General features: G+C 35.2%; 1 protein-coding gene across 1 annotated transcript in view; it reads left to right on the top strand.

Moving 5' to 3' along the window:
• alk (ALK receptor tyrosine kinase) overlaps positions 1-9,231 on the top strand; it is a 438,375-nt gene that overhangs the window by 53,877 nt on the left and 375,267 nt on the right. The gene's annotated exons all lie outside the window — the stretch shown is intronic.

Genomic DNA, 9,231 nt, shown 5'->3' with positions numbered 1-9,231 from the left:
TTTAGTTCATGTGTTAATGTTAATTAGAGTAATGTGTTTTCTGTTTATGAGACCAGTTACTGGGAAACAACTTGTTGAAATGGAGAGAATAAAGTTTTTATTTGCATTTCTAACAGAATTGTGAAATTAATTATTATTCATTTAAAAAAAAGACATAAAAGGCAGAACTATCGGTATCGGCCGATATCACTCTGAATAATCGGTTATCGGTATTGACTGAAATTTAGTATCAGCGCATATCTAATATATATATATATATATATATATATATATATATATATATATATATATATATATATATATATATATAACAACATATCTAAGGTTCACCATGTAAGAGATTCGGTCATACAGTAAGATCTCAAAATTTAGATGGGCAAACTTATTTTTCTCATTGACATTTTAAAATGACATGGGATTTAAGACACTTTAAAAGCTGGCTGTGGGTGTGACCTGCAGATAAGCACAGTTGTTATACCCAGAAAAATAATGTGACCTTCAAAAAAACGATTTTCCGATTTTCTGAAAATCATTCTAGTGATAGATTGAGAGGCGAGATCCATGGTTTCTATTAGAACAAGTTTAATCAAGTATGAAGCTAAAGATTCTGATCTTTCTGGGAAGTAGTGTAGGTTAATTGTAATCTGATAAATTCATTTTTATTTACTTTTCTTTCATAAAGTTTGCACTAGGGATTATAGGTTATTTTGGTTTTGAAATCTCTGAAGATTTCATTCATTTTAATGATGTAATAAATGAAGACCAGCAGTAAAATTCAAATAATATAAAACGCCCTGTTGTGATACATCACCCCTTTAATTCTGAATAAAGATCTAAAAACATATTTTATTAACTTGTCCAAACAGGCTTTTTATCAAATTTGTCAAATTAGGTCTCTTAATTGATCCTGAGGCCTGGTTACTGTCTAAGCAGCGTTTCTCATGTTCTCTTATGAAGCGTTTCTCATGTTCTCCGGGTTCCTCCCACCTCCAAATCACATGCCAGTAAGTTCTGTTATTAAATTGTTATTGTTAAACAATGGACTGGCATGTATTGCTGCCTTGTGCCCAGCATTTCCGGGATATGCACTGAATGTTAACCGTGATATAAGTAAAATACACTAATTTGTCTAACATTTCTACATGTTCTTATGGAAGCATTGGCATTTTTGTCTACCACAGTCCATTTAAATACAATAAACTGAACAGCTGAAAAGCAATAAACTTAAGCATGGTTTACTTGGATGAGGGTGGAGATCCTCATTTTTTATTTGACCAGTGTTTGGGTTTTTTGATGTTCACTCAGAGCTCCAAAATATAGCACACCTGCATTCCAGAACCTTTTCATGTGGATCCGCCACCTCTGCAGCTGGATGCTTAAAGTCTCACGCAGCAATATTATCAAAACAAACTGTTTGTTTTAAATTCACCAAAAGTAAAACAGCAAAAAGCTGCAATAAAAATGCTCATCTTATATTACCGGTGCTCAAATATTTCTAATAACCAATCAATAGCCCCTTTCACATAACATAATCATTTCAATTTCAAAGTTCACCTGAATTTGTTTTCACAAAGCGAAGCCTACAGTCACGTAGCATACATTGTAGAGTGTCATGGTGAAAAGAAAGCAGTTATCAGAATTTTTTAAGAACACAACAAATGACATTGAGAAAATGGAGCAAAATACCAAAAAGGCAAGCGTCCAAGAGAGCGAGCAGCAGCAGGTCACCTATGACGCAGTTTGGCGAACTTTCCCACAACTAGCAGTGATAACGCTAGCCTGACTGTGGAAGGTTTTTAGAAGAGCTTACAAGGCTAAACGATGTCAACCTGCACATGGCTTTGAAAGTGAGATTGACTGCCAGGAATTAAATAGAGTTAACAGCCCACGTACAGTCATTCTGGCTTTTAGTGAGTACAGGGACTCAAATACACAAATAGTTCCAGAAGGACTGAGGCAGCTGTTGGCTACTGTGAGTACCATACCAATCTCGAGTGGAGTGTGAGCGGGGTTTCTCCAAAACGAATCTCATTTGTACCACGCAGCGTGTATCCCTTCTCATCCCCACCATATTTATTGTGAGTTTTATTGTAAGTAGGCCTACTGTATGAAACATAGCTTTGTTTTTGAAGTGCTTTGGGCAAATGTGTGTTGAAGCTAACTGAGGTGACAGCACATAAGCTGAATGTGCAACCACATAACATAAGAATGTGCAACCCATAAATGTTTCCCTTTGTACTGAAAATGCTCACATTCTAGAAGTACTTTTATGTATGTGTAAGTTTGGGGACCGTAACCTTTCGTGCCTCCCGACCTGCCGGATCACTATCGTCTTATTATTCCAAGACCTGCAGATTTATCAATTAATCACTGTGTGCACTCATGGGTTTTTCACATACTTAAAAAAAAAAAAAAAAAAGAACGTTAATTGGTGTGTAGCAAACAAGATAGATGAGCAGTAATGCATGGGTGTTATGATGTTCCTAAAACAGTCAGCTCTATGAAACATTCAGAAGGATCTTTCCATTAATTGCCCTGGCAGACAAATGTCTTGTTAAATAAACTTGTTAACTAATGTGGTGTGGGTGTGGTCAAGCGGCAGCTGCTGAAGGAGAGGAGGCAGTTTGAACCGGCAAGTAACACGTGATGATTCTCATGTGTGTATGTTCATGGTGAATTTACTTATTTGTTGCTTGTTTGCTCAGGGAATGCCATGACCTGGAGAGAGAGAGAGAGAGAGAGAGAGAGAGAGAGAGAGTGAGAGAGTGCTGAGCTGAATTCTGTGTGTTTGTTTGTATGTGTCCTCGAGTAAGAAAACGCTGAAAAGTGCTCGCAGAAAAATGAAAAATAAAAGTAGCACAAACCTTTTTTCAAAAAAGTTACCTTTTTCCACATGTCCTCTTTCCTACCCACACAAGGGTTCTACAACTAAGCTATAATAAGTTAATAATAAGTTAAACAAGTTCTGTTGGGTTAAACTTTTGACATAAATCTGATGTAGCGAAATCTTAAAAACCGGCTGGTACGTGGATTAGTAACTCAAAATTGCCCCAGATGTGAATAAGTGTGTGAATGTGTATGCATGGTGCTTCCTAACCAGTGCATCCAGTGTTCCTGGGATAGACTCCAGATTCACTGCGACCCTAATGAAGATAAAGTGGTTACTGTAGATAAATGAATGATGATTACCAGTCATGCAGCAAAGAAAAAGAGAGGGAGGAGCAAAAGGAAGAAAGCCAAAAAAACAAAAAAAAAAAACAAGGAACAACTAAAACAAACCAGAAAAGCATACCAATGCCAACATCTCCTTGTGAACGTGACCGAATATCAAAGAAAATTCACATGTGCAAGCAAAATGTCACACAAGGAGAAATAAGATTCTTTTGTCATGTTCCTCATGCAGTCTGGAATGGGCTTTTTCACATTTCATGACCTTTTTGTTGATCCTTTTGTTTGTGGAGATATGAAGCTGTTTGCAAAATTCACTAAAACTGTAGATATCACTGTGTATATATTTTCTGTCAGTTCTTGTTTTTGTTGAAGACATTCCTGAGCCATTACCAAAGGGGATCTGAATAAGTCTTGCAGGTCCAGGATGGTTCAGGAAAATAGCTTATAAAATAACTTATAAAAACATACTGCAACACTGAATGTAGAGTCAAAAAATGGGTTAAATAAATAAATAAATAAATAAATAAATAAATAAGTGGGTAGCATTAGATTAAAGTTCACTTACCTGACATTATTTAACATATTAGTTAACATAGAAAAGCAGGAACTTCAGGTTTAATACACCATGAACAACATTAAACAAAATGTCATTTACTTTGTTATATATAGTGAGGTTGAAAGGATTTTTATTATTATTATTATTATTATTATTATTATTATTATTATTATTATTATTATTTAAAATGGGAAAAAAGGGTTTTAGAAATCTGAAAAAACAGAGAAAGTAAATGTTCAATATCTTGAATATTTAATATTCAAGATTCTGCACCATTTCTATGTCTCTATTTAAATGTAAGTAAATTTGTAATATTTATCATTTTAACCGGTTTTATTTTTATTTATTTATTTATTTATTTATTTATTTACAAAATATCAGATGTTCCTTATATCTAATATATTCTACTGAAGCATGTGTTTAGATGACACATGCTTAAAATATTTTCTACTTATTAATTAAATTAATTACTTAATCTGACATGAAGCAGGTTTACTTGTCTCACCAAAAACAATTATTTTCCTAAAACAACACAAGTTTTTATTTCTCTTACATGACAGCAATTTGCAAACAATTACTATATTTTATTTATTAAAGAATGAGGTTACACATATTATCCATTTTTATTTTATTTTATTTTTTACAATTTTTTCTCTCTACTGAAGTTAATAGGGGAAAATGCAGTTTGTCATGCTACTGAGAAGGCGCAAATCACTAACTACTGATGTCAAAAAACTTAAAGGAACAGCTTTACTGCTGATTGTTACAAAGTGCTGATACTGGAGACTCCTTCTAAAAATGCCAAATAATCAAATAAACAATTCTATGTTTAAAAAAAAAGTCAATTTATGTGGAGCATCCACCATGTATGTTTTTACAAAAGAAATGATAATGCATTAGAATGAATGCATTCATATAAACCTTACAGTCGGAACTACAGTCAGAGCAGCTCCAATAAACATCTCAGGGATAATGAGAAGTGCAGAGTAGTGTTAGCAAATTTTCTCGACAGGTTGCGAGCTATTTATTTGACTTTGCTGTCACATACACAGGCCCTCTGAAAAGGTTACACTGAATTATGGACAAGGTGTGCGAGTCTAATTTGATTTCCATAGTTTATTGATTGAATCATACATCCAGTCTGAAAGCAGCTATAAGAGATTGTCTTTATTGACCACAAAAGTCAACCGAACAACTTTGAGCCATCAAAACATGTCTATTTGTGAGAGGCTTCAAGCTCGGCTTTGATTTTTGCAGGCTTATTTAAACGCTCTGTCATTAGGACTTTTGACTAACAACAGTAAAATAGTTTTTTTTTTATGCAAGGTGGATACCGTGGGAAAGGAACTATTACTTCAGGCCTGCAATTTTTACAGCGTATTTTCACTATGGATTACAGATGTGAACTGAAAGGTGACACTACAACATGAAACACTTATTACCCCATTCCTCTTCTTTCAGGGCATACCTGATAATAAGAATACATACATGGAAAAAAAATAAATTTCATCCACAAAATATGTTTCTCTTTCCACCGCCTGGCACAAAGGTTGTAAACCTCAAATTACACATAAATTCATCCATCCATTTTTCATATCACTTATCCTACAAAGGGTCACGGGGAGCCTTGAGCCTATCCCAGGGAACTTGAGGCACAAGGTGGGGGACACCCTGGATGGGGTGCCAACCCATTGCAGGGCACAATCGCACACACATTTACACACTACAGACAATTTGGAAATGCCAATCAGACTAAAATGCATGTCTGGAGTCCCTGGGGTCCCCCCCCCCCGCCGCCCCCAAAGCACTGGGAGAACATACAAACTATATGGGGAGAATATGCTAAACCATATTTTTGAGTAATTTTACAGTCGTGTACACATGAAAGGACACATACTTGATTATTCAGTTACTTAAGTAAACAGTTTGGCACAGTAACAGAACCAATTTAATATCAGAAATTTAACATTTGCCTCATTACCCTCTAAAGCTTGTTTTATACTGTGATTTCAGTGGCCTTAGAAGATTTTTATTTGATCCCAGTAAAATCTGCTAAATTTGATAGCAATACATGTTCTGCATATCAGATTACATGATGAAAATCCTCTATAGTAAATTTTTTACTATTGTCTATTGTCTGTCTTTATTTGGTTTTATTCTGTGTTCTATTTTAAATTTATTTATTCTGTTCAGCACTTTGATCAGCTTTGCTGTGTTAAATTTGCTTTATAAATAAAATTGACTTACTTACTTAACGACAGACTTGCAGTTAAAGAAAATGACTACGTTCTACGTGCTTATGACACAGCATCCTGTAATCCAGGCTTGTGCAGGAAAATGGGGTTGTATAGCTAGATACAAGCCTTCAGTATATAAAAACAAGCTTATGCCAAGAAAAAAAAACACATTTTAAAAAGGCAAATAAGAGGATTTTAGTGCCATTTGTATCTGGGAAATAGAAGACAACATGCAATAACTATTCTTCAAAATGAATTTGGGGTAAAATGGACAAATTCTCTGTCCATTATCATTGCAACTCATTGTATGAGGGGTGAGGAATGCTGGTTGGTAACATTTTGCTATTTAACCACAGTACACTGACGTTCCATTCAAGCCAGCAATATGGAAATCGACATACTGGATATTTTCAATCAGTATAAACAAATAAATTTTATCATTTTTATTGCCACAAGTCTGTTATTAGTCAGGACCCTGTTGGGTTTCTGTGTGTAGAGTATCGTGGCTATGTTTAGCTTCTGGTGAGCAGGGCAATGGGAAAAGTGTGTGAGCCCCCTGCCTTTGTGACTACCATATTTGTAGATGTCCCATAGGTTTTTCATCCTATCCTATTGTCCTATTGAAGACTTTTAAACAAGCATTGTAGCAGCCGTCAGACTCTGAAATTGTCCTTGGCTGTCTTTGGTAAGGAAAGTGCAATGGCACTAATTCATGTCACGTTATGATTTCTAATCATCTTACTATGATCTCAACTTTTTGTCTCAGACAAAATCGTACAGTGGAAACCTGACTTATGAAGACAACGTCATTGCATGATACAATATATCATACTGAAACCTGAATATTACATATGAACACATAATAAACCTATTAGTCTGTACATATTTTAACTTTGTTATATTTAGTTTCACGTTTACAACACAATCTTAGTTGTAAACTTAATAAAAAGTTAATAAAAAGTATTCTTTTTATACTATAGATTCACAAATACTTAAATTAGTAGATCTGAATTCACTAATTTAAGATTTGAATATGGATTTATACCTGTACATACTGTGCCTTGCATAAGTTTTCACCCTCTTGAACAGTTCCACATTTTGTAGTTGTGCAGCCTCAAAACTAAATGGAAAAGTGAAATGGATTTAATTTCACATCACCTTCTTATTTCAACTTGTCACATTGCTATTGGTCCTAAATTGCCCCTGCTCCAACTTTTCTGGAACATGTTGCATGCATCAGTTTCAAAATATTTATCTTCAAAAAACTATGCAGTTGATTAGGTAAAACATCAAATACCTTGTCTGTATACGTTTATTTGTTTAAATATAAGTCAAAGTACATTTACAAATCACTCCTCTTTGTTTTTATTAGCATTTTCCATACTGTCCCAACCTTTTCAGAATTGTGGTTGTGTTTACATACAGTACATTTACATTTATAGAGACTTACAGAAGAGCAAGTCTCTATAAAACTTATCTTCACTCTAGTATGATTAGGACTGAGAATACCATAAAGCTGCATATGAGTTCTTGCAAGAGTTAGTAAAAACAGTAAGTTTGTGTAGATTTAATGCTTGATAATTGAAGAGTTAAGTCTCCAGTCTTCAATTGAAGACAGCCAGTGACTTATGACAAATTTAATCCCCCTGGGTCAATACACTAAATATTATGGGAATGCACTGATATGCATTCTTATAATCAAGCCAAAATCAACTTGCTTTCGTGAGAGGCAAAAAAAAATAAAATAAAATAAAAAAAAAATAATATGAATTTGCAAATTTTCCATAACCCACATATGTAGTTATTCAACTATTCAAATTCTTGGTTCAATCTCTAGACAAAAGCATCACATTTATGCACACTAGCACATTGTGGTGCATATCATGGCCAACCCGCCTTTTGCACTTCTCCTACTCACACGTACATTGGACCCTCTGTCTTTGACAGCAATGGGAGGCCACTTTAATAAAAGTCATTGCATAGGGAGCAACCTATGTCCTATGTCCACCCTCTACTTTCTGCACAATAAACCCAGGAGAGAGGTCCGTGTGTGTGTGTGTGTGTGTGTGTGTGTGTGTGGGCAGGAGGCTGAGTGTGTTTTCCGCTACTGAAATAAAGCAAACTTAATTGTTTCCATGTCCAGAGACCGTGAGAGGCTTATCAAAGCTACGCAAATAGGAGGAGAGCTATTGATTTGGCCCTGGTGCATGTGTGTGTTTTTTAATGCCTTACAGGCAGCTTGGGCAGAAATAATGTTGCAAAGGTCAAACAGGCCTTAGCATTATGTGCCGTTGTATCACTTTCAAACATTCAAAGAAGAATCAGAGCCGCAGGGGCACTGTAGATATTTTACCTCATGCTTTTATGCTACATAATAATCTTCCATATTGTAAGAGCAAGCCACTGCATTAAAGGAATTACTCGCAATTATGTATGCACATGCTAATATAAACAATGCACAGAGCACTTATCCACTCTATACTCACTTTTTTATCATTTAACTTTTTTATCATCAGACTTCGAGGCTAGTGTTAACGTAATAATAAGGTTGAATAAATACCAGAGATCTGGATTTGTATTGATTCTTCTGCCATACACATCACATCCTTGCCAAAGAGAAGTAAAACATTTTTTTTTCTCTAGTTATGGCTTTATACATACTGGTTTTATGTTTCAGGTAGGTGAGTGTTTATTGACAGCCTGTAGCACGTGGCTGAGTTCTCTTACAATGGCTCAGAGATGCTTTAGATCCAGCTGCCTGGAAGGCACTGTTACAGTTAAAGCCGGCCTGTAAATCCCACTCCTCTCTCTGTGAGTGAGACTGGTCTATTGGAATTGAAAGGACACCTGTCCTATACTGTTTGTCATTAAAGCTCCGTCAGCAAAGCAGCATCTCAGAAGGCAGGCAGAGAATCTTTCAAACCTGAGCTGTTACACACATATATATAGTGTTTGGAAAGTATTCAGATGTTTTATTTTGTTTTGGCTTCCCCAGCAGATTAGCAGTTTCTGAAATACTCACACCAGCCTGTCTTGCACCAACTACCATACCATGATCAAAGCCACACATATCACATTTTGACCAATTTTGATGTTTGATATTTGATTAACATTAACAGAATCTTTTGATCAGTAGCTACATGACTTTATGTACTATGCTGCTGCCTCATGATTGGCTAGTTAATTGCAAGGAGGATCAGTTGTACAAGTGTTTCTAATAAATTGGCTAGCAAGTGTATGGATGTGTGTTTACAAATGAAATGCCAT

The sequence above is a fragment of the Ictalurus punctatus genome, chromosome 9 (genome assembly GCF_001660625.3).
Source record: "Ictalurus punctatus breed USDA103 chromosome 9, Coco_2.0, whole genome shotgun sequence".
NCBI lineage: Eukaryota > Metazoa > Chordata > Actinopteri > Siluriformes > Ictaluridae > Ictalurus > Ictalurus punctatus.
The sequence above is the reverse complement of the archived record's forward strand: the minus strand, read 5'-3'. Positions and strand labels throughout refer to the sequence as shown.